Below are 26,008 nucleotides of genomic sequence, written 5' to 3'. Positions count from 1 at the left end.
CCAGTCTGACTCCTACCCGGCAGCACCTCTGTGCAGACCTCCACCGTTAAGCGGGGTACAACTGATAACGTCAACCATGCTGTCTGTGACTGACAGCTGAGTAAAATGGCTGTGGCAGCACACAGAGGCATGGAGAATCCGTTTTCAGGCTGCACCAGAGTCAGTCCCGGCGCCCGTCTGTCAGCCGAAAACCTGAGCATGGACTATCAGTCACAGCTGACCCCCAGTCAGCCACGCGAGGGACTAGTTGGGAGGGGAGAGGCTGAAAGCAACACAAATAAGCATGAAGATCAACAGATGGCTCTCTGTCAATCACGGTCTCTTTCTTTCTTTCTTTTTAATCTCACAACGCGTCTGTCTGTTCTCCATCTTCGTTTACTCACTCTTATCTTATCCTGACAATATTAAAATACTATCTTTCCTGCTAAATCTCCCTTTTTTTGCCTTGTATTCCTCTATCTCTCCATTTGTCCCCAGGTGGTACAGCAGCAAATGTGACATGAGCTCAGTCAGGTGTTCCTCTCCTCTCCCCCACACGGCTTAGATTGCTGTCATTACAGTCACTCTGTGCTATTTCACTCCCACTGTAATTGGAGGTGCTGTGAATGAAAGCAGGGTCCTTGATTTCATACTTTGAAGATACTGATAGCCAGCAGTGTGCTTACCAAGTGGAATCTGTAATATTACAGTAGTCGTCGTCGTAGTAGTAGTAGTAGCACAATAGTGTTACAGAAAAAGATGCTGAAGATAGGCAGACGTGCAGATTTAAGGGCTGCAGACCTTCGGATAATTACACCAAAAATGTATTCACAGCGATACTCCCTGCTTTGTTTTAGTGAGCTACAGTGAGGATGTGGCAAAGGTTCACTGCATGGCCTCTCTTTTCATGGCTCCTTATTGTAGAGCATAGAGTATAATGTATAACACCTTGTTAATGATCAGCAAGAACCCCAGAGACATGACTGGATACCAGGACTGCAGGAGGCTATCGTCTCTTTTATGCTCACAGATAAATTCATTTACATGTAAAACCATAATTCTGCTGAAAAGGGACAAAAATGTACTTTTAGCAAGAAGAAAAAAAATCAATGTGGCAATTTAATTTAGTGTAGAGTGAACACTTTTACATATTACTGTACAAGATGCAAATGAGATTTCTCCCCTTGAATAATCATCCGTCTAAAAGGCTGAACCTCACTGGGAGGTAATTACACTGCTCTGATCATTAAATAACCCCTGTTCTCTCTCACATACACTTTCTCTAGCACGCCTCCATCTCTCTCTGCAAACCGCCAACACTTTTCTATTATGCACACTGAAAATTTGCCACCGGTTCGCAAACAAGTTTGCTCACACAAGCTCAAGCCCACACAGATTCACACACCTCCACACCTTCTGAAAAATTTAACGGACTTGGTATCAGCCACACTTCTTTTTATAATGTAATTTTTTCGACACACTCTCTCCCACCTTGTGTATCACCACCTTCCCATTGCTAATAATGAGTTGTGGTGAGCCAGTGAGGCTCTGTATGCAGCAACAACTACAATGTAAGATACAACATTCCTCATTCATTTTAGGGTTAAAGAAATTGTAGTTAGGAAAAACTCCATGTAACCACATAAAATACAAGACTATAGTTCATTTTTGATTCATGGACTTCTTAACATTACTGAGTACTTTTACAGGATGAGGTGTAGAAATTTGTTTAATTTCATAAACAGAAAGCAGCAATAAAAAATAGCTGAGACAAATAACAGAACATTCACAGCAGGCCAGCGCGGATGTTGTTGTGGACCATAAACTTAAGTCTGCAGAATTGTATTGCATTGCACAACAAGAGCAAAGGCAATGCAATGCTTAGAAGACATGAAATTAAAAATGTAAATTTCACTAATGAAATCTAGAATAAGATGTCTAAAGCTCTTTCTCTGTTGACTTAAACTATCAGTAATCAACTGACTAAGATGTGACCAAAATTAACAAACACTTTCTGAAAACTAATCATTTTAATGGCTGTAAGTTACTAAGATGTTTTACACAGGGTTAGGTACGGCTTTTTAAAATAATGCATTACACTACTAACCCAAAAAGGTTATCTCTCACAGTGTCCTCTTTGGTACTCATACTGAAGGCCCTGATTATGGTGGCTATATTTAAGGGAAGGTTTACACACACGGCATATTTACAGATACTATTTCATACTTTTTCCACACAAGATAGAGAAGGTAGTGTGACTTTGTGGCATCATTCCAACTGTCTCTGTCTGGCTTTATCTGTTTCACAGTCGTAACACTACCGAACACTTCAACCTGGCACAGCTGACAGTTTGCTTCACTCACATCAAAGAAATGCCAAACTGCAGGCATTTCCCCTCTCTGGAAATGTGTTGTATTGTGTCAAAGCACAGCTGTTTAGTAGAAGTACAGGTGGTTTCGGAATGAGTTGCAGAAAAACTTTATTTACCGCACCCTTCACAACTTGTGTGACATGTGGATTGATGCCGATTCTGATGTAATAAATAGATAAGAGCGAGGTGGGGCATATTACTTTGTTCATCTGAATGCTCCACTGTGCCAAAAAGAACCTCTCTCGTCTACGATTTGAGAATATGGTAGACTGAGAAGTTTCTGATTTCTGACTCCGGAACTGTTGCTGGTTGAAATCCCAGCCACAGATGTATAGATATCAAAGAACAGCGACTGCTTTCATTCATCGTGGACGTTATTCTAAAACTGGAGAAGGTCAGCTCTATGACACGGAGCTCCAAGCACCCGGGAGGAATTTAGCATGGATCACCTTCTGCAACATGCAGAGCTCAATTCCAGCTGTCATCAGGTTGGAGGAGGCAGAAATGCATTACCAGCCAGGATAATATGGTTTATTATATAGCTTATATGCCAGCTCAAGCTGCCTCAGGCAATGAGAGGAGCAATTACAAGGACAAGGATATCTACAGTGTGTGTGTGTGTGTGTGTGTGTGTGTGTGTGTGTGTGAACCTGCACAAAACACACCTGCCAGCATTTAACTCTCAAAGCCAATAAAGTCCTAATATGTTATTTTCAAAGTCGCATCAATGTTTAAAATGTTATCAGCCTCCGGACATGCACCACTGCTTACTGATGATCTCCAGTACAAGGACATGATCCTTATCCAGCCAGTGTAACACAAACACTGTCACACACACACACACACACACACACACAGCTATGCATTCCTATTAAAATTGCACAGTGGTTGTCATTTGTCATCTTATTTAGTGAATTTCTGAGTATCACATTGACACGAGTGATTTGAAGTGTGAAGCTCGAGCAGCAATCTGGTAGTTTAGAAGATTCAGCATTAAGTGACTCAAACACCAAAAAGGATTTCTTTCATTCAAAAGGGAACAAAAGCACTAACTGATATCTCTGTTAGATGAAATGCAATTTTACCGTGATACCACCAGTCGAGCCTCTCCTGTGGCACAGTAACACTGAGAATTGCCGGCTTTTATATTCCATCTAACAATAATCCCTTGGGACCGCACTGAACCCCAGCCCTGCATGTTCTTAACACACCAATATAAGAGCATTATGTGTTGTCAGATAAGAAAACATCACAAAACCCTGAATCAAATATTCATCCTGTGTTGCCCGTTGATCAGTAATCTCCTGTTTTCATTTTGGCGCCGTCGCTGTCTCCATCCCGTATTCCCCTGCTCTCTTGCTCCCCAGTTTCATCTGCACGCTCTTTCCGATGTAATCTTTTTGTGGATATGGAACGAAACAGAAAGAGAAATGATGATACCTTTAAAACCATACAAAGCTATTTTCTGTACTGCTAGAGTTACTGATGATGTTCATCTTCCAATGTTTGCGGGTGAATGTGTGTGTGTGTGTGTGTGTGTGCTTGTATATCCATGTGCAGGTGCGTGCAAGAGTGAGCAGCTATATCTACTGTATGTGTATGTGCCTCGAATGAGCATTGTCACTTTGCAAGAAACATTTAATCAATTCTCTCCATTATCTATTATCATCTCCGATTTGAATGTTGTGCTGCAGGATGAAAAGGACAAACAAAGAAATAACAATGACCATAAACGATTTTCCAAAGGCTGCGGCTCTGCTGAGAGCTCATACTTGTTAGCACTGATAACCGTGAAGCATGGCTATGGATGTCTGGCCTCTGCTCTCACACTGCCTGGGCTGCTCCTCTGTTAACAGCACAACAACCAATGGGAGAGACTGCAGATCTTTAAATTGACGTGTGCCGACTCAAACATCTGGGGCACTAACAGAATGACAGGCTGCCTCTGCAACGTATGGCCCCTTTAAACCACAAAAAGACACACCGATTCATAAACCCTTTTACTATGTAAAAGAAATACACACTTAGAAAAAACAATACAACCAAGGTGAAAATAAGTTCCTTTTTATATCTTTTACGGTGCAACCACTAATCATTTATTTAGTGTTTGGTTTTCAATTGTTTTTTACTTGGAGTGACCCTGGTAATTGGCCTTTTCTCAGCTGTTTTCTGTTCATTTTTAAAATGAGAAAGACTGGAGGACCTTGTTATCTGTGAACTATGGTCAGTGTGTTCTTTCTGGAGGACACACAACAGATAATAATTAAAATGTCATAAAATCTGGAGAAAAGTCTGTTTAAACCCATCTGCTCTTATTCAGATTGAGAGAATTTGTCAGTGCCAAAGCAATGGCACCATTTGCTCAAGGTCTGCTCACATATCATTGTTTATTATATCTGTCAATTTTGTATTTTTCTCCCCGTCTATCACTTTCTCTCCCTCCCCCCCCTCTCTTTCTGTCTATCCTTCTCTCCCTTCATCACTGCCAAAGGTCTCAGAGGTAATTACAAGGAGTTTCAGACAGTGGTTCTGGAGACCTGGGACTCTCAACCAACCATTATTCTCCAGATCAATTGCTGTGGACTAAACTGAACACACACTCTCAGAAGCACAGAACAATTAAAAGTCAACACAGGGGAAAATTCTGCACACACTAACATGGACAAGCGTATGCATGTGCATGTCCATGTACACATACACCTGAAACAACCAAGGCACACAGACTTGAGTGCACAAAAATGTAGATTAGACAAATGAACATTTTCAGCAAAGACGCATGCACACACACACACACACACGAATGCAAGGGGACGTTCAAGGAGAAAGACTGAGACAACACATTCCCACATGCGACCACAAAACCTACGTACACAACAAAGTGGGACATGATTCAACAGAGCTTAAAGCCAATCTGGTGCTAAAGGAAAGCAGCAGATGAGAAATCTTATTTGATAACTGTATCAAAACAGACTACTACTGCGAGGGCCCCATGGAGCCAAGTCGAGCGACAGCACCAAACAAACCTTTGCTCCAAGCACAACAAACGTTTTCATGTTTTCTCTTCAAAGGATCACACACTAATACACTCCACACTGTGCTTTATCAACTTTTCAACTGTGTGTGTGTGTGTGTGTGTGCATCTGAATGTCTCAGTATATGCATAGTGCCATACTTGTGTGTGCATTTATGTGTTTATAAGTCTGTTCTGCCCCCTGAGCACCACATACATACACACACATTCTTGTGTGTGTATGCAATTAGCATCTACAGTGTTCCCAATGTGGGAACACTGTAGATGCTAATTGGTTTGAACACAGCAAACTAGAAACACTTGATGTTTCACACACTTTACAAAGAAAATGTTTGACCAACTCGCAACATCAAATGAAGAACATTTTGTGAACCACACGTAACTTAAATGTCACTAGAAATAAAGAAGCTGAGCAGATCAATACAATGAGAAAATGAAAGCCCAGCAAAGGCTTGTTGAAAAGCTGCTGTCCTGTACTATATGTGGACGAGACTGAATGTCCTCACAGGCACACATAAACAGCGCCACAAAGCTGTATAGTCTGCGATTGAACGTCTAAGAGAATCTAATGTATTGCTGAGCCTTGTGTATGCACAGTTGGATGCTGGGAACAGTCTCTTATATGGATCTAAATATAGAGGCCCTCCTCTTGCTGTGTGTGGACTCTCACTTAGTCTCTCTCTTTCTGTCTCACTGACTTGAGCACACACACACACACATCTCAATAAACACTCAGGGTTATCACAACTTTTGTCTCACACACACACAGACACACACACATACACACAAACGTGTACATCTGTGTGTGTGTGTGTGTGTGTCTCGTGAGGGCGCTGGTGAAGTAGGGCAGGCTGGAGGAAAGTGGGGCGACAGGGGGGCGGGAAGCGAGCCCAGTCAGAATATCAATAATAGATAAACATGTTGCCATCAGGAGGGACTGAAGGAGAGGGAGATGTGGAGAGAGAGAGACAGAGAGAGAGGGATTACCTGGGAGAAAGGGTAAAGAGTGAGGACAAAGGACAACAGGAGAGAGAGAAGCTAGTGGAAAGAAAAAGATGGTAACAGTGAGAGACAGAAGAACGAGTGGAAATGCACATTGAGTCAAGGGCAACAGCCTTTAAAGAATCAGTTTAGTCAAATTATTTATATCTATCTATTGTAAGTGGGATCCGCCCATACAAAGTTCTGTGTTTTTTGCTAAGGAGATATCCATCTCTGAGATTTCTGCTGCCACACTAAGGCTGCATTCAAACACACTTTAACTAGCGTGAAAAAAAACAGTCCCAATGTTCATTTGAATGAGGCCAGTCTGTCGATGTAGTCGGGGAGCCAACACAGTGTTTTGCCATCTGATAAGACTTCAAACTCATGGATCTGTTATTCAAACTGGACTTCCTGGATCGTTATTTCATGTCTCACATTGCCCTGCTTTCACACAGGGCTGTTTAATACAGTGGAGGTGAATGGTTTTTATTTTGTGCTGCTCACAGCATGGATAAAAATCACATTAAAAGAATTCAACAGCAACTTGCCTTTCCAGAAACAATGTCCCTGTCATTTTGCATAATCGACAGAAGACACTGTCAACAGTCTTCACATTGGCTTCAGGAGATAGTAGTTCCAATGAAAACTGATGACAGTAAAGTGGCTCTTATTGGTGGAAATCCAGGCAGTGAGGGACTTGGTACCCTTTTTAAAAGTCATTTTTCAAATGCTTTGAGCATTTGGGCATCAGAAACAGATATTTCAAAAATCAGTGCAAATGAAGCCAAAACAGTTTGAGCTGCTAGAAAGCACTGGGGGTAAGTGAGAAAATATGTTTTGTGGTAATTTGGATGAACCACCACTTTTACACGGTATGACTACAAACACAATTTTTCATGCTGTTAACACTGAAACAAAAACAAAAAAAACATTCTTCAGCATTTTTGGCCGCTTGTAACTGTAAACAAATTGAAAAGAAATGAGGAGATGAAAAAAAGACTTGAAACTCTAAAAAGATTTTTCCTTTTACTCTCTGTGATAGCAGTTGATTTTGCTGCTACTACGTGCACACCATCATTGTAGTGATGACACACCTGCAAATTTTGGTCCACTTTTTACAGTCCTTGAATCCCTAATAGTGAGTACTGGAGCGAAGGTGAGTGAGAGAATGGGGGGGAAAAATGAAAGAATGTAAAGTTGAGTTTGGAAATGTACCATTTTTCACATGTAAGTAGGCAAACTAGTGTGAGAGGTGAGCCATCCAACTGTGTTCCAAATCCATTTAGCCTAAGGTAAATGATGAAAATAGGATGCACAGGGCTCCACTCTGCACGCCATTGTCACCCCTGATTCATATTTATGCAGCCTCTAGCATAAAATCAGGTGTGTGTGTGTGTGTGTGTGTGTGTGTGTGTGTGTGTGTGTGTGTGCATGAGGTTCTGTTTTTTTTTCTGTGCCTGGCTGTGTGAGAGGAAGTACAAGTGGAAAAGAAAAAGAGAAGAGGGTGTTCAGAGGTTTTTTGCTACAGGGCATTACAGCAGTTACTTTCTTATGAATTTTGGCTCTTGTAACCCCAGACAGAGTGTGTGTGTGTGTGTGTGTGTGTGTGTGTGTGTGTGTGTGTGTGTGTGTGTGTTTGCATGTATTTAAGTGTTTTTTTGTGCTATTGTGACTGCATGTTTGTGTCTGTGTGTGTTTAAACCAATTACTGATTGGTTCCTTGGTTCCTGTGTTCAACGTTCCACCAAAGGCATTTTTTGGCGATTGAATACTGTTACCACAAGGGCTTGTTGCTCATGGCAACTCAGCTGTGTCCTTTTGTCTACTCCTTTCTTACTTGAAAAGGCATGATCACACAACAAAGAGTGGAAAGGAGGCATATAGTGAAATATTGATTCAACACCATTAAAACCTGATAGCTGAGCTATTTTTAAGACATTGATGACCGACTAGTTGTGTTCCAGTTCTAGAAAGTGTGTGTGTGTGTGTGTGTGTGTGTGTGTGTGTGTGTGTGTGTGTGTGTGTGTGTGTGTGTAAACACATTGACAGCTTGCCTCACTTCTTGTCCCTATGTACAAGCCTTTCTATTATTCCTTCCTTAATGACACTAATTAGACTGTTCCCTTTAATTAATCTGTTCTTGATTGAGCGTGTGTTTGTCTGTGGGTGTGTCTGAGTGAACAGGGGCTTGTATATGTATGTGTGTGTGTGTGTGTTGCTGCCAATGAGGCATGATAATCAGACTTCTAATCCCACTGATCCTGATACTCTGTGTGAGTGATAGAAAACAAAGTGCCAGGATGAGTTTGACGCCATATATGGAACTCCTTGGATTCCACCGTCTTCCCCTCGCTGACCTCCAAACATTAAGCTTGCCCCAACCAAACATCTGTAATTATCAAGGTGGAGGGAATACAAGTCTAATCCATTACAGGCTACTAATTACTTCACGAAGGTCACAATTGGTGAAGCAGCACGTTGAGTTTGCATGCAGAAACATGAGACGGAAAAAATCAGAGCAGGATTTGGAGCAGCACCAGCTCCCTTCTTTCTCTAATAAATATGATCAGCCATGTTCTCCCTCTTTTCTTTGTTTCCTTTTGGCTGTTTCTTATTTTGGTTTGCCTCGGGCCACGTGAAAAACCCAGTCCACCTCAGCCAAGAAAATGAGACAATGTTTCTGCCTATTGACTTTCTGTTTTCATTCTATAATTGTTGCCATAAAGCATAATTAAACCTCATTGTTCATTCCTTCATCCTCTCTCTGTCTCTTTGCCCCTCTCTCTCTGCTCTCCTTGTGTTAGAAAGTAATTATATCTCGGTGTGCCTGCGAGACGGCATACTCCTGATCCACTGATGAGAGCAGGCTGGGAGGTTGAATATAATGAAATGGAATACATTACAGGATGCAGGGGCGCCATAGGCCTGGCCTTCCAGAGACCTGCTGCTTTGACACAGCACACCACGAGCTTCACACGATATCCTGCCGCCATCAGAGAACAGGATTTTCTTCTGTTTTCAAATGTCTCTCCTTGGCCAGAGTTACCAGCTCATATGAGACTATGACGTTGATGCTGTGTGTGGGGTAAACACATTGCTGTTATTCTGCCCCCAGGAGTAACTGCTGAGAGCAAATATTCTACTTTTTCAAGTTTGTTTCTGCTAGTGACACCTACATACACTTATCCAGCACCCAAGCTAATTTAAAGCAACGGATCTTCTGATCGCAGTTAGAGGTAACGTGACACTTTCCCCTAAATTTGCATTTAGCTCCTTGGAATTTCGTTTCATGTATGAAAAGCAAGTAAGGTGGGAGACCCTTCAAACCACAGCAACAATGACAAAACCTCGCCCCACGCCTGTACTTTCAAATGCAGAAATCTCCAGAGTGGGAGCTTGTTGAGTTGTTTACTTTGTCTGACTAACACGCAGATCATATTATTGGAAACGAAATAATATACATAAAACATGGTTCCCTCCGCAGTCTTAACACTAACAGCCCAACTGAAACTAGTTTCTTGAGGTTGTTACTGATCTCAATATTTGAGATTTAAAAGAAAAAAAAAAAAAAAAATCAAGATCTTTTGGCTGATATGTTGTTTGCTTCATGTTTTAGTGCTGACACATAACATTAACAAACGTGTGTTACATGTGGTCAGTAGGGCTGCTCCTATGTGTCTGTAACCACCCATAAGTGATGTCACCGTGTGCAGACTCACCATGAAGTGCTTCTCTGCATCACTCCAAGGCGAGAAGATTTTCAGCTGGATTTAAGTTGCTCTTTAAATCATGTAGTGAACTGAACATTTTCCACTTTTCCACATACTGTCTGTATGTTTCCTCAAACATATCTTTGGTATTGCTGCACATCAATTCTTTGGTACTTTTTGGATGACATATACACCATACAACATATACCAGCATATGCATGATGAGCTCGTGCTCCACAGTAAGATGACCAGCGGGCGATTCCATAAATGTAAAATTCCAGGTAAATTAATTTAGTAGAGAACTTGTAGAGAGTTTACAAAGTAATCATTTGTTATCAGGCTTCTCCAAAAGAAATGAGATGAACTATAATGGGTATAGGTCACTATTAATAGGATAGCTGTAGGACAGGCAGGGCAGGTACAGCATGGGTCAAAGGTCAACCTCTGAGACAAGAGACAACTTCTGTGTTTATCTTACATGTAAACTAGCCCTGTGAGAAGCTGGCTGCGTGTGTGTGTGTGTGTGTGTGTGTGTGTGTGTGTGTGTGTGTGTGTGTGTGTGTGTGTGTGTGTGTGTGTGTGTGTGTGTGTTCCTCGCAAGAAGGGGGAGGCTTAAATACCATCTGCCTTTGTGCTTTGCTATCTTAACATAGGACAGATAACTGTGACACACACTGGCACACACACATACACAGATAAATAGGAGGGGAAGGGTGTGTTGGGGGTTGAAGCGTTAAAAGAGGAGAGAGGGAGAAAGAGCTTTAAAGAGAAAATGAATAACAAAATATGAGATAGCTTAGGGAGGTGCCACCTCTGCAGCCACTTCTCTCTCACAGAGCGAAGGAGCTGGCATCACAGCATCAGCATACAAACACCTCGGTAATGAAGCGCCAGCAGTCCTGGGCTCTAACCACGCAGACCTATCCATCTCCCCCATGCATTATTCACCGCACACAGCCATTTTACCGCCCAGCGCACCCGGCAAAGATTGGTTCCACTTTTTATTTATCTGTTTTTCATCCCCTCCCTCCTTTCCCTCCTCCTTCCTTTCTGCAGCTTTTCAATTAAATTAAGGCAAGCGCGACACTAAATCCATGCGGCAGAGGCTGCCCACATGACAATTAGACTGTCAGCCAGACAGAGGAAGAGGGAGAGACGAGATAGTGAACACAGCCCAGGTAAGCTGGCATTGCTGAAATGCTCATTTAGGGCAGTGATCCGAAGCCCAGACAATATGCCTAAATTAGTGCAGTGTGGTTCTTTGAGACAATATTCTGCTAAGACTACCAGTAGACTCCCATTTAAGGTGAGATTTCAATATTCAGATTTCAGCAAACCATCGAAAACTGACAACTAATTAAATCAGACCACAATGTGTCAACAGATTAATATCACTTGCATTTATTTTAGCCACAAGTGAGCAATTCATGCAAATAAGACATTGTTGATACAAACCAGATTACATTTTTTGGCAGACGCTCCATCTGTGATTAATGCCCATAATCTGAGATGAACGTTGTAATCAGCAGGCAACATTACACCCCAGCTTGGTGGGGATGCTGCCGCTTGGATGTTGGCATCAGTGCCAGAAGCTGGAGGCAGCATGCTACAGGTGCGGCTAATGAGGTTACTAAAGAGAAAGCTGGTTAGCGACTGGCTCCTGTGTGGGCTAAGAGAGAGGAATGGTAGTTTTATGAGATGATGGGAACGAGGAAGCAGTTGCCTCTTGACTTTGAAATCAATAGGTTAATAGAAGGAAGCAAGAAGAGATAAAAAAAACGGTTGGAAGCCAAAAGGCACAGAATAATGAATGAAGGAGCGGGGGAGGAAGAATTAAGAATTAAGTAATCTACATTTTTTTCTTTATGCAACTGATTGAACTGCCCAAGTTACTTGCTCTCCACTGTCGTTTTCACAAAGTCCCAGAACTTCGTCGTGATCTCTTCCAGTCGCCTGCTAATTTGTTTTTAGCACAGTGCGCACATTCTTTCTAGCAGCATCAGAGCAGCTGACGAGGAGATTACTACTTGCTCCTTCGAGCAACATTTGGAAAACGCTTCCCCTAATTCCCCTGAACAAAAGGCAGGATTCAGCAGAACACCAACCCAAATATTTCAAGAAACTGAATAATGGAAAAACGGCACGCTGTTAATCACCTCCAGATAAACTCTCTGTTTAGTCTGCACTCCCCATTCACTGCATCCTGTTTTTATGTCTCCATTACATGATGAGGTTAAATGACCAATTTCATTTTGTTTTACAATCTGCATGTTGTAATATTGCTATCATAGTTTGTATCTACTGCGATTTGCTAGTCTGTTGTGTACATGTATCATCTATTGAATGTCTGTCCATCCTGGGAGAGGGACCCTTACTCTATTGCTCTCACTGAGGTGTTTCCCATTTTTCTCTGTCAAAGGAGTTGGGGGGCGCGGTTTCATGTTTATTTATGTTGATTTAAAGTAAAACTGTAAACTCCCCTGAGGCAAATTGTGATTTGTGATTTTGGGCTATATAAAAACAACTGATTTAACTTGATTTAATAAAAGTCGAGTCTGCTAAATTGTCCCTTTGAGACATATAACAACTCTGAAGGACACAGTTTTACTGGTCACTGAGCTGTGCCTCCTTTAGCTTATGATGATTTGTTTGTTAAAGCAACAGTGGTACATTTTGGTAAACGTGCTTTCTCTAAAGCTCACTAATCAACACAGTTTCTTACATCCACAAACAAAATTATTAAAATGACATGTTTAGTTTAATCATTTCCTGGGTCCCATCGTGTTGCTGATTAGTGAAGTTTAGAACTGCTTGTGGACAGATTTCATTGGACAGAGCCAGGCTAGCTGTATTCCCAGTCCATTTTCCAGTCTTTAAACTAAGCTAATTTCAGATGTTCCATTCAGACATGAGAGTGGTATTGATGGTAAAAATGGTAAATGGTCTGTATTTGTATAGCACCTTTCTAGTCATTCTGACTACTTAAAGCACTTTTACATTACACCCTCATTCACACGTCACTCATACAGGAGGAATCTAAGTTGGAGGAGAATATTCTTTCACACACATTCACACAGTGAAGCTATGCTCAGGAGCGAGTTGGGATTCAGTGTCTTCGACACGCTGACTTAGAGGAGCCGGGGATCAAACGGGCGACCTTGCGATAGATGGACGACCCACTCTGCCTCTGAGCCACAGCCGCCCTGAGATCTGATTGATCTTCTCACCTAACTCTTGGCAAGAAAGGGAATAAGCATGTTACCAAAAATGTCCAACAATTCCTTTACAATGCGCCTAAGAAGCCTTCAGCAGAGGGACCACTGCTGTTCAGTTTCACAGCATGGGATCGAAGCTGTTTCTAACAGCTGTCAAAGTTATTACTGCAGAGAAGGCCACGTACAGGTGAGACCACACAGACTCTGTGTGTGACCTAAGATGAGTGACACAGATCAGAGAGTCGGTTTAACAAACAGAATACCACACAAAAAATATCTATGACCAGCAGGACAGAGAGGCGACATCAAACCCCACTAACACATCACCATGTGCTGTGTGTGCTTTTTTATATGACCTTGGAGAACAAATTGCGTTACTTTCTGGTTTCCCTAGCAACAGCTGATGCACATGTGTGTGTCTTTGCACCTGTGGATAAATGTGTGCACTTTCAGACCTGGGTCTGTGGGTTGTCAGTTGCGACAGGTAATGTGAGGTTTTGCCAGAGACAATTGGGAGTCAGCAGTCATTTCAGGGAGGCCGCTGCTTCTGAAATGAGTGGAGACAGAACCCAAACTAACCAATTAAGGAAAAGGTCAGGCTGGATAGATAGTCTCCCATTTCATGAAGGAGGGGAAGCACACACACACACATACGCATGTAGTAAGGGGAATTACTATGCTTGTAAGGACACTCTGAATGTATTAACTCCCTTACAACTAAATCTGACTTTAACAGCCTCTACTGCATGTTTAACCACAACCCTACCCCTGATTTGAGCTTCATGGATAAATCCTAAATGCTGCAGAAGAAGAGGGGACCAGCAAACGGCCCTGCTTTAGATGCTTTTCCTTATCTGTATTTAATCTTTAGCTTGGTCCTCATAAGAATGGATTAAGGAACACACATGTGCAGACAGAGGGCAACAGACAATGTGGTATTAAAGATTCGGTGACACACGTCAGGGCACTCGCAGGCAAACTCAAATGCACAAAGACGCACATCACTTTCCTACATTTGAAAGCCAGTGTCCCGTGTCAAAGCATAGTTAAGATGGTGACATTTCACCAGAGGGCTTTTTAATGAGACGTGAATGGTGTAACTGAAGCAGAGAGGGGGATCCAGCTGCATGCTGCGGCATCGGTTAACAACAGAGGAAGGGGCAGGGAGGAGCTGGCAGGCTGCTTGAGATGAGACATGCTACAAGGATTGCAGTACATACATGGGAAAGAAGCATAGAGAGGCAGTAGGGAGAATAAAGTGGGTTACTTGGGGATACAGAGGGAATAGGAAAATGAGAGTCACACAGAGAGAAAAAACAGGGGAGAGAGAGAGAGAGAAAGACAGAGAGACAAAATGGGAGAGACACTCAGCTGAGCGAGAACACAGAAAAGTCATAACCCAGATTCAATTAACGTCTGATTGCTGTTCTATTGCTGTAATATTATACAGCTGAGAGCAGTTTCATATTTCAAACAAAGGCCAAGCATCAGCCTCATTTATGATCTGCCTCACACTTATTCTCCCACACACACCCACACGCATATATATATACAGACATTCAGAAGCAAAAAACTTGGATGGAAGATGGAAGAATCTGAAAATGACATTGCAATAAAAACAAAAGAAGCGATGACATCCACAAAAAGTGCGTGTGCGTAAGAGATTGAGACAGAGAGAGAGGAGAAATGGCACTCAGTCAACACGAGCTTTGGAGGGCTGAGTGACATCCTATTTGTTTGGGATGATGAAGATATTTCCATCCAGGCAGCCATTTGTAGCGTTAGTGCCCAGGACAGCCTGTCAAATCTGCTTTAGCTCTCCGTCCTGTCTGCACACGCTGTCTGTCTCCCCACAGACCACAACAGGTGTGCATCTGTGTGACTGTGGTTATGTGTGTTTTTCTGAAAGAAAGGGAAAGGCAGCTGGCTTTTTGGGCACCATTACCGGTACACCACCTCTGGGCTGAATTATTTAAGCTCAATACATCCACACGTGTACACACAGAGAGAGAATGCATTAGCCTTACCTTTTCTATGTCACTCAGTCAGAAAGTGTAATCACGTCACCCCTCTCTCACATCTACCCAGTGGCAAAGCATTACATGAATAGGATTAGAGAGGGTGGGCGATTTCGATGTAGTAAGCAGGTTGAATGCTGTTGTAACAGTACAGAGAGCAGGTAATGTAGTTTGTCAAACACCACACATCATTCACCTGAAATAGCAGGAAATAGAGCTGGAACCATAATGTCACGGCTGGCTATAAAACAGACGCTCAGGGGCAACAACATCACAGAGCCCCAAGTCATCAGAGACCGGACATCACTCACAAACACACACATGCGCACTTGGGCGGGACATAAATACACATGTGAACACACACACACACACACACACACACACACTAATTGTCTCTTTCCACACAGTCATAACTATGTAAGTGGCTTTTGGGGAGACTCCAGGCAGAGAACTGAAGACACATACACACACACACACTCTCATACTCAACACACATTAAGTGGTGTAGGGGAGACTGTGAACTCTGTTTGAACTCGGGGTAAAACAGAGGTGAAAGGCAGAGCCACACACATGCACGGGCGGATACACACGCACACACCAAATAGTATTACAACAAATACGGTGTGACCCACTACCAAGGTATATGGTGTGCTTGGAAACAAAATGCAGATGGTGTTTGACAAATTTGATCTTAAATGATGTGATCTTAATCTTAACATACATCCAGTGAACTCAGGAAAGACACACACTTGACCCTGTGTGTGTGTGTGTGCGTGTGTGTCGTCTCCTCATCAGTGCTCACAGTCAGAATCCCATTAACCTCCTCAGACCTCCCCTCCTTAAATACAGTTTGACTGATTGAGTGTTACTGAAATCCCCCATCATTTATTGAACAGACCAAGGTACCGCCAGTCCTTTGCCTTACACATCAGAAACATGATGCTCAAACCATCAAACAATATGAAAAAAAAAAATAAAGGTTTTTATTTGTAGATGTGATTTTAGAAATTAATTTATGATGCTCTGGGGAATTGTTGTGTGGGGACATTCTGGTACAGTGAGGTGATGGTGATGGTGGTGGCGGGATCCCCTTTAAAAGATTAATGTGTAACTTTGTGTGACCCCGGCTCACTGCCTCACTAAGTCTTATTGGCAACCTACAGTAGGCCTGGAGTGTTCACCAAGAGCTGTTAGCCATGGCTCATCACACACGTGCACACTTGTGCACACACACAAAGGACCACAAGTCCATGCAGCAATATACGGGCATAAATGGACACACAAAGGTGCACGCACTAAAACACACATACCACGGACAAGCGCACACGTACAGGGAGGCATGCACATTCACATGTGCACAGAAGGTACACATTCGTAGATGCCTACACACAGACACACACACGCACACTCACATATTGGCTAACTGGTGGTTGATCAAGCCAATCTAAATGCTAAACAAGAATCTGTCTCAGGAGTAAACTACTGTCTGGCTGCAGACTGTCTCCTCTCTAGAGGCACTCAACAAGGGGACATAAAATTGTGTGGGTGTGTGTGTGTGTGTGTGGAGTAGAGTTTAGTCTATTTTCAAGACCCCAGGCCCTTCGTCACACTGAGAAGATTCTGAGGCACTTGCTAGAAATGATTTTTTTTTTTTTTATTCCATCAGTAATTGTAAGGTAGAAAAGAGAAAAACAATGCCGGTATCAAACAAAAACAAAAGGGGTGGGAAGGATGCACAAACGCACCACAAAACACACACTCACATATAAAGACAACTTTGCTGTAGGTAACTCAACTGTAAAGCAATATGTGCATGATAATACAGCCTTTGAAATCCTGCCTGATTCAACAATAAGCCTGTGTGATGATTTTTCTGTGCAGTCGGGGAAAAGGGATGAAGTGTATACATGTATGCATCCTTACTAGATATTCTCCATGGCAGCTTTACCTTCCCACAAACCCAAAGCTACAATAAAGAGGACTGCAGATAAGTAAACCTGCAACTGCAACATAACAATTCACTTCAGGGAAAAAACAACAAGCTCCACATAAACATATTATCTATCATAATATCTAGTGTGACGTCTGTACAAACTTCACAGCTGGCTCCTTTTTCTCGTGTCGTTCAAATTGTAATACGCGACTATTTGCACCAAATTAAAAGGTAAAACATTTGTGTGCACATATTTGCTGTGATGGCTATATTCTTAAGTATAAGGGGATGCAAACAGCGTACACCTGTAAGCGTGGGTGTGCGACTATGTGTGTTTGAGCCAATGAGAGCACACAGAGGACGCCGTGATGAAGATTGACTTGTTGAGTAATGAAAATCCACTGCAGCCCTCCTCGGAGAGACAGAGCGAGGGAGAGGAACGAGAGAATGAAGTAATGAAGTAATGAAGGAGCAAACCGCTCAGAAGCTCGCACTTTGGAAAAAGGGCCGTCTCTAGGGGACAGAGAGAAGAGGGGCAGAGACAAGGAGCTACAGAAAAAGAGGATAAACTAGAGGAGGGGGGTGTGGGTTAGAAAGCAATGGGGGCAGGGAGGAGATGGCCAAAAGACAGGAGCCGTGATGGATGTAAAGACATTTACATGCATTACACATTTAGGGCAAAGCAGGAGAGTAGGGTACCTGAGGAGTCGCAGGAAAGTAATATATTGTTGGGAATCCAACACATGCGGCCATCTGAACAGTTTGTTACGGAGCAGGTTGTTTCAAAGTAGTTTCTACTTCAAAATAGAGGAGAGGGCTCAGGTGTGGAACTGGGAGACACTTAGGCCTTTATCATAAATCCCATGGCAACGTTGATCTATAATTCATAGCAACAAATGGAGGCGACACCAGAAGGAGCACAGGATCACATCTAAACACACACACACAACACTTTTCAAAGCCTCAAAATCTGCTGCCACACACAGACAGTCTCCTTCTTTCAGGCAATCTGTGGAATGACTATGTCTCTTGGGGTGTAGGCTAAACACCCATTGCTATGGTGATGGAGCTTAGGCTCGATCCAAAGAGACAGAGATGATATATAGAGAGGTTCATCCTTCATGAATGGCCATGAGGGGAAAACAGCAGCCAAATAACACCAGTGCCTAAAGGGCCTTAGGGCCTTTCAATTTGGGGGAAATTGTTGCTCGTGGCAGCCTATGAAGATATTTGTCATGTCGCTGGATGATACAGAGCAACAGATCACTATCGATTGGACTGTTCAGGTTTTACGTGACACGTCTCATACGAAGGAGCTGCTGTGTGAAGAGAGGAGAGATGAGACTATATTAACCTACATGCTGATGATGAGGCTTTTTCATTACTGTCAATATTGTCTTATCTCCTCCTGTCAAAGACGTACACTAGGCCAGAGGGTGCACTGATCCAGTTTGTGCAACATGAGTATCTGGAGGTGTTGCTCTCCCTGTTTATGTGTGATATATGCATATGTGCTTGTATGTGTTTGTGCACCTAAGCAGGTCGGAGTATACAATTAGACGCATATCTTGGATCAGAACAGCATGAGTGTCAGTAGGTATTAGGTTCTCTGAAGTCTCAGGATTACCATCCAACATCTTTTATTCCAATCCTTCTCTTCAGGGTGAGAGAGAAGCAAGGGTTGGGGAAGGAGGGGTAAAGGAGGAGGGGAGGAATATGATTTATCCCTCACGCTACTTGATGAATCTGCTCTGGGTGGCTAAACTATTTATGAGCCTCATAGCTAAATTCCTCCATGCGTCTCTTCCCTTTCTCGCCTCGGAACCCAAATCTAATTCGGCCCGGCGATACACACACATACACGTGCATAACCATACGCATGCACGTACTTAACACAAAGTCACCAGAATTTACACACGCACACACACACATGCACACGCACACACACATGCACACACACACACACTTGCACGACGATTAGCATTTGTGCCCGCCTGTACACAAATCCATATTTCATGAGGGAAGAAGGCAGAAGTGTTTAGTGCGGCAGGTTTGGCTCTTGTGAAGACCAAAGACCAGCACAGAGACGAGCAGAGACCCTATTATCTTAGCACGCCAGCGGCCTCTCCTCTGGGTGATTTCCATCTCTCTTTAAGAGACAGAAGCGGACTTAGAGCTGCTTTGTTTACTGAAGAAAGCAAGTCTCCAAAACATTAGAAAGTGTGCTCCGTCATCTGTGGACAAAAACACTAAATGGCACGACGCACTCTGCGAAATTAAAATCAATGACAGTGTGGAATATTTATGAGCCCACTGCTTCAAAATTTTGGGTATATTCATTGCTATAAAGCTTGCATACCAAAGTTATTTTGGCGAGGTAGGTAAGCAAGACTCCTGACTAAGAAATGGAAACAGAGGACAAGAATTTTAAGTTTGTCTTCATAACTTCATGTTTGAATTCATGAATAAGTTAGAAAGTTAAGCTTGAGTTTTTATGCATAAAAAACTAAAATAAATAATAAAATATTTGCAGGCTGTTAAGATTACCGCATTACTACGGTCATGTGATTCCCAACACAGGGTTGAGCTCATTGTTGCTCATTTCTTTTTTCTGGTGAAGGTTACAGAAGTGCATAATATTTGTGTTATGAAATATAAACACAATTATCATTGTTTAGTGAACTGACAGTCTTCCATCCTACTACGTTCAAGGCCTTCTGGAGAAATAGAGAAAACTTTTCAGTTGCTCTTCACTTCAGCTTCGCTCGTGAGGTGGAGCACGGATCAACATCAAGACCATGAATTTTTGTAAGGCAAGGGAAACAGAAATTTACTTGCCCCACAGTTGATTTGAATCGATTTTAAAAGCCGCCTCTGGCCGGATTGAAGTGATCAGTGAGTTTCTCTGTAGCAGTGCTGCTTAGTGCTCCAGAGCACCCAGCTCGGCAAATAACATCACTGGGGTCAACGGTGAACATGGAAGTGCCCTGAAAAACAAATGAAGTGGGAATAAGGGGGATATAGAGACTCCTCCTTAAGTCACCTCTTCTTCGATGGGACAGTGGTATAAACCGGACTGTGAGTGCTACGCTTTGGCAATAGCTCTATCGAGCTACTGTGAGCTGGCTCAGTTATCAATGAATGTCTCCACTGGTGTGGTGCTGCTTCACGCCGCCGAGCACCCAGCTCAGTGAGCACGTTGTGAGCGCAGCGAGGGAGGGCAGCATTTACCAACTGATACACAGTGATTAGCCAAGAAGAGCGGACATCAGGTTCTGCCTTCTCCTCATTCGCCTCACCTGCAAGGAGGAGAGAGAGAGAGCCTCCCTCCCACGTGGGGCAATTCTCATGGTCAGCTGAGCTAACCTCTGAAACAGTGTGTCAGTATTAGGTTTGTTATAGGTAATAAACCCTTTATGGAAGATATAAATGGTAAACCACCAAATCGCCGGGATGTGCTGCTTTTTCATTGCAGTAAGAAAAAAATTCATACCATCACAACCCTCCACACACCATTTGTGTGTGCGTTCAGTTGTTTACATAAATCATACACAAAGGACACATGTAATGATGCTGCAAGGGCAAATTCAAAATTAGCACATTTTAAATCAGGTTAGTCTTAGTATCAACAGTGTTGAGACATTACTGGACTATACACAAATCTGAGCAGCGCTGTAGTGCGAGACCTCTCCACTCAACTGTAAGTCAGCTGGAGGTTGACTTAGCTGATTTTCCCATGCCCTTGGCTTTGTAGATAAGCAGCGGCTCTAATGCAGCATGCAGCGAGCACTACAGATCAATGTGTAACAATAATACATACCAAAGAGCTTCAACATCCATTTCATAATCTCCTAATCAGATCAAAATCAAACACATGCTGTGAAAATCTAGCAGGAGTGTGGAATATGCTTGTGATCAAGATTATTTTGCTTATCTTGTAGAAAATAAATTTACAAAGCTGTTTCATTGCAAAAGGAGATCTGAGAGCTGAGGTTCAGTCACAGTTATGTGACCCAGAATTGTAATCGTTTAAACAATGGGGGCTGAGCAGTTGGTTCCTGGCTAAACACTTGTTGAACAGTCTTGCTTTGTCCCACAGTGATTTTACGAGCCTGAACAAACACAATGTTTTTATGTATCTGAGTGGGAATGCTATGGTACAAGGGAAAGCAAATCCTTATAAATGACAAAAATGGGTGCTGCTTTCACTGGTCACATTTCTGACTGTAAAGCATTGGTCATTAGTTTGTCATACACTCTACTATATGTACACCCACAGGTTTATGGATACGCAGTGACTTCCTGACATGACCCCAGGAGGTGACCCCACTTGATAATTTTGTTGCTGGGAGCAGAAACGAAATTATCAGGTATTCAACAACTCGTAAAACAACACTTGCGCTTTGTACCAATGAACAAACAAGATGGAATGTGTAAATTACGTAGCCTGTATATAAGAAGTAGATGTAGCCACCGTAATGTCATCCATTCGTTTGTGGAGAGCTGTTTTGAAGTGAGTTTTGCTTTATGGGCTTCGCCATCTTGTTTACACGGCTGTCGCCATCATTGTTTTTTGGAGCCAGAAGTGATGCTCATTTCACGAGGATTGCCACTGATTGGTTAGCCACAAGGTAGCCCCACCCTGAAGCACATCTTGCTTTATCGTCTATCTTCCTCTAAATGGGACCATAAAATGAACATCATGTTGTATTGAAGAATATGTGAAACTGGCGATTGGACCATAAACTCATTAGGAAACTATTTACTGAGGTAATAAATCAAGTGAGAAGCAGGGTAATTTTCAGCCTTTTTTTGTAAGCAGTGGAGTTACCCCCTGCTAGCCATTAGATAGAATGCAGGTTTAAGACCCAGCTTTTCAGACTCAGAAATTTCATCCATTTCATACAGTTGGTGGTTAATTAGTGAGCTTTAGAGGTGTTGGTAGGCAAAATTTTTTAAAACTTTGGACAGAAGCAGGCTAGCTGTTTCCTCCTGTTTCCAGTTATTATGCTAAACTAAGCTATCGATCTTCTCAACAAACTCTTGAAAACACATTGAATAAGCGTTATTTCCCTAAATATCAAACTATTCCTTAAAACCTAAGAAAAGTTTGGGAGAAGAACTCAAAAAGCCTATTAGTCTAATTTACAAGAAGGGAAGACTGGCAGAGATGTGAGCTGAAATTAAAGAAAAAGGCAGAGCTGGAGGAAAATTACAGAGATATGAGATGTAATTTGGCCTACTGAGTAATACAGGGGCAAGTGGCTCACTGAAGGACAGGACAAAAAATGATAGAGAGGAACAGAAAGGAAGAGAGAGGTGGAATGTGAGGTGCGTGCAGAGTGACTACATATACAGAAAAAAGGGAGTGACTTAGAAGTGGCAGACAGAGAGAAAATGACAGTGCCAGGAGAAGGTGAACGGCTATTCTTTGAGGTGCATTGATCATGTGGATAGGTCATTACAGCCAAAGGAGACAGACAGAAAGACAGAAGAACAGACTGGCTGACAAACTCTCTCCTCATTTTCTCAGTTTCCCTTATCGCTCTTTCTTTGTGTCTTCATCTGCACTCCAGTCTGAACAAGGTTTTCAGGGACACTTGGCAGGTTGCGAGGCGTGGGGATGAATTTCAATCAGCGCCGCCTTAGTTAATACACAAGGAGTGAGGGTAAAGATAGAGTAAATCACTCAACCAGAATTCAATTCTGACTGCTCATAAGTTGCTCTGGACATAATCACAGCTTTGAAGCTAAAAAATAAAGCTATAGATAAATAAATAAACAGTGAGGCGAAGAGAGCGAGGGCCGTCACGGCAGGGACAGAGAATGAACAGAGACGGGGAGAGTGAGATAGAAAGAAGAGAATGATGGAAGAAGATAGAGTAATGATTTGTCGAAGTAGAAGGTTTGAGAAGATGAAAGAGCAGTAAAAAGGGGGAGCCATGGGAGAATGTGGAGGGGGTGAAACAGAGAGATGTATACTATTGCACTTTGTTCATCCTTGCCTTTAAAACGACTACCATCAAACTATTATCTTATACTGGGGGGTGCTTTCTACTCTTTCTCACTCTTTACTCACTGTTTCCCTGTCATCCTATCCTTCTCATCATCACCATCTTCATGCTTACTTGTTTCTCTCTCGCTTCTCAGCCCATCTCTATTTTAGTCTTCCTTAGCTTTCTGTTTTTCTCTCTGCTTGTCTTTCTCTCTCTATCCCACGGAGCATTTGTTTGTTTGCATCTCAAATATTCTAAATGAAAAGGGTGTTGTTTTGTTCGACAGGTCGGCACTGCTTGCAGGCATGCTGTGTGTGTGGGGGTCTGTGTGTGTGTGTGTGTGTGTGTGGGTGTGTGTGCGTGCGCATGCATGTGAGACAGCAGTGCATGGCAAAGAGGTAATGAATTCCTCAGCGAAGCAGCGACACACAACAGCTTGCAGATCAATTTTTAATAAGAACTCTGCAGTTCACAAGCAGCGCAAAAACTATGTGTGCATGTGTGTGTGCTTGATAAGGGCTCTGCAGTTGGCTTGCAGAGTAATAAACATGTTGTAATCAGTGGCTTCTGACCAAAAACCTAATCCCTGTGTCTCTGTGTGTGTGTGTGTGTGTGTGTGTGTGTGTGTGTGTGTGTGTGTAGACTTGTATGTCCACCTACTGGGAAAGGGGATCAACTAGCCGCTTCATCTATTTTTTCAATATGACTGAGTATAATTTTGTAAAACCAGAACTAGTTCATTAAGAAAAAGCAAACAGAAGCATCAGTATGATGATCAAATTAACGCAGATGCAATCAAGTTTAAATTAATCAATTAGTTGATCAAAAGAAAATCATTCAGCAAAATTCTAAATATTCACTGGTGTTCGCTGCTTGCTGCTGTACTTTATACGTGACAGTTAACGAAATCTTTTTAGGACTTTAGGGACACACCCCTTGGATTCTGCAATATTCTTTCTTTCTTTCTCATGTCATTTTAAGACAAAACGTATTGATTGAGGAATGAGCAGATGAAGCAATAATGAAAATAATCCTGAGATGTAGGGCTACATCTCAGGAGGCTGTTTGGATCTTTCACAATCAGCTCATCAGAGCCAATCGACTCTGCAGTCTTCAAATTTCAGCAGATTTCTTTTCGGACTTGTTTACACAATTTGATTTATATAATATAATATTTTAAGGGTTGTATATTCAGGGTTCATCATTTCTCTTTTTATATTTCAAGAAAATAAATAATAAATAAGAGGATTTTACCAAACAGAGCAGATACCAACTTATTTTTTCTCTCTCATATATTCTTGATTTTAAGTAGAACATCGTGAGACATTCATGTGACTTTCAAAGATCCACTGTACATACTGTAGTTGAATATATTTGACTGAGTGGTTCCCAACATTTTCAGCTTGTGTCACTTTACAATAAAATTTCAGAGCTGTTCACGGTTCCACCATCTGTTTCCCCTCTTAACTTTTCATTGTTTTCATCAAGTTCTAGTCCCTTAATTACTCTTTATGTCATGAAATCACCATTTTTGACACATCATTTTTTAGCCATTCAATGTGTTTCCATTTTGTAAAAACATTTCTGTGCAATGGTTTTCATTGTTAGTGATGGAGCCTGCCAATACTGCCCTGAATTCAAATTGCCTCCCTACACATACCTACAATGTGAGCTTATTTGGTTGCACTGTAAACAGACCAATAAAACAAACCAGTTGATTCTCTGTTGTATTTCTGGCAAAAACGCTGCTCAATGAGTGTTGGCTTTAAGACAAAAAGAGGTAAAATTATTCATTACTTCAGAAAAAAAAGTAAGTTATAGAGTCAGATCAAAAAACTAAATACAGATTTTTGCATCAGAACTTTGTTTTTTATTCTTTGCTACTCCATTAATATCTCACAGCCTTTAGGATAGGGCCTGGCCCTTCAGTTGGGAACCACTGGACTATAGTACCTATTATAAAATAAACTATATAAAAAAGTATCTCCACTTCAGCAGTAAAATTCTGCTGACGAATAATATTGACAACCTAAAAATGTCCTATACAATAATGTATCCCTCACAGGGGCAACTTTTCTGCAGAACAACTAACAGCAGCTAGCAGCAGTCATCCTCTGCGAGTGACCTTTGGTAAGTTATCAGAGTTAGTGTAATAGCCTCCTACTAGAAAGAGCAAGTTAACATTCAGAGCACATGTCTGAGGTTTAAGTATGAGCCCTGATCAAGCCAGGTGACTGCAGGGGAGGCCATTCATATTCAAGTCCAACACGGCCCCTCTGTTCCCATCCATTATTCATGAGCGTCTTCCTCCTGCCTGCCTCATCCCCTGGCCTCCTGGTCTAGTCTTCTCCGCCTCCTACACTGTATAACACCTGAACTAGCCGTAAAAGCGGTTATTCACCTAACATTAGAGGGATTGGATGTGGGCTAATGTAGGAGGGGAGGGCAGAAGGGAGAGGTGTTCAAAGGTATCAAATATGGAGCCCCGATTTGAGATGTTCGACTCATGAATCACCCTGAGCAAAAGGAGACAAAGAGGAATGTACCTGAGTCATTCAAATGATTGTTTGCCTCCTAATCTTCTCTTTCTCCAAGAACAGCTGCAAAATGACAATTCTTACAGCTCGCTCTCACACGCATACACTATTAAACACCCCCTAGCCTTAGAAATGTTAGCTCTCAGTCTAGCAAACACTGAGCACTGCTGACATCCCATTACACTTGGGTTCTCTAACAGCCAGGTTCTTGTGCTATACCACCTTTGCCGCACA

Source organism: Pempheris klunzingeri, chromosome 15, assembly GCF_042242105.1.
Source record: "Pempheris klunzingeri isolate RE-2024b chromosome 15, fPemKlu1.hap1, whole genome shotgun sequence".
NCBI lineage: Eukaryota > Metazoa > Chordata > Actinopteri > Acropomatiformes > Pempheridae > Pempheris > Pempheris klunzingeri.
This window is presented reverse-complemented; position numbering follows the sequence as displayed.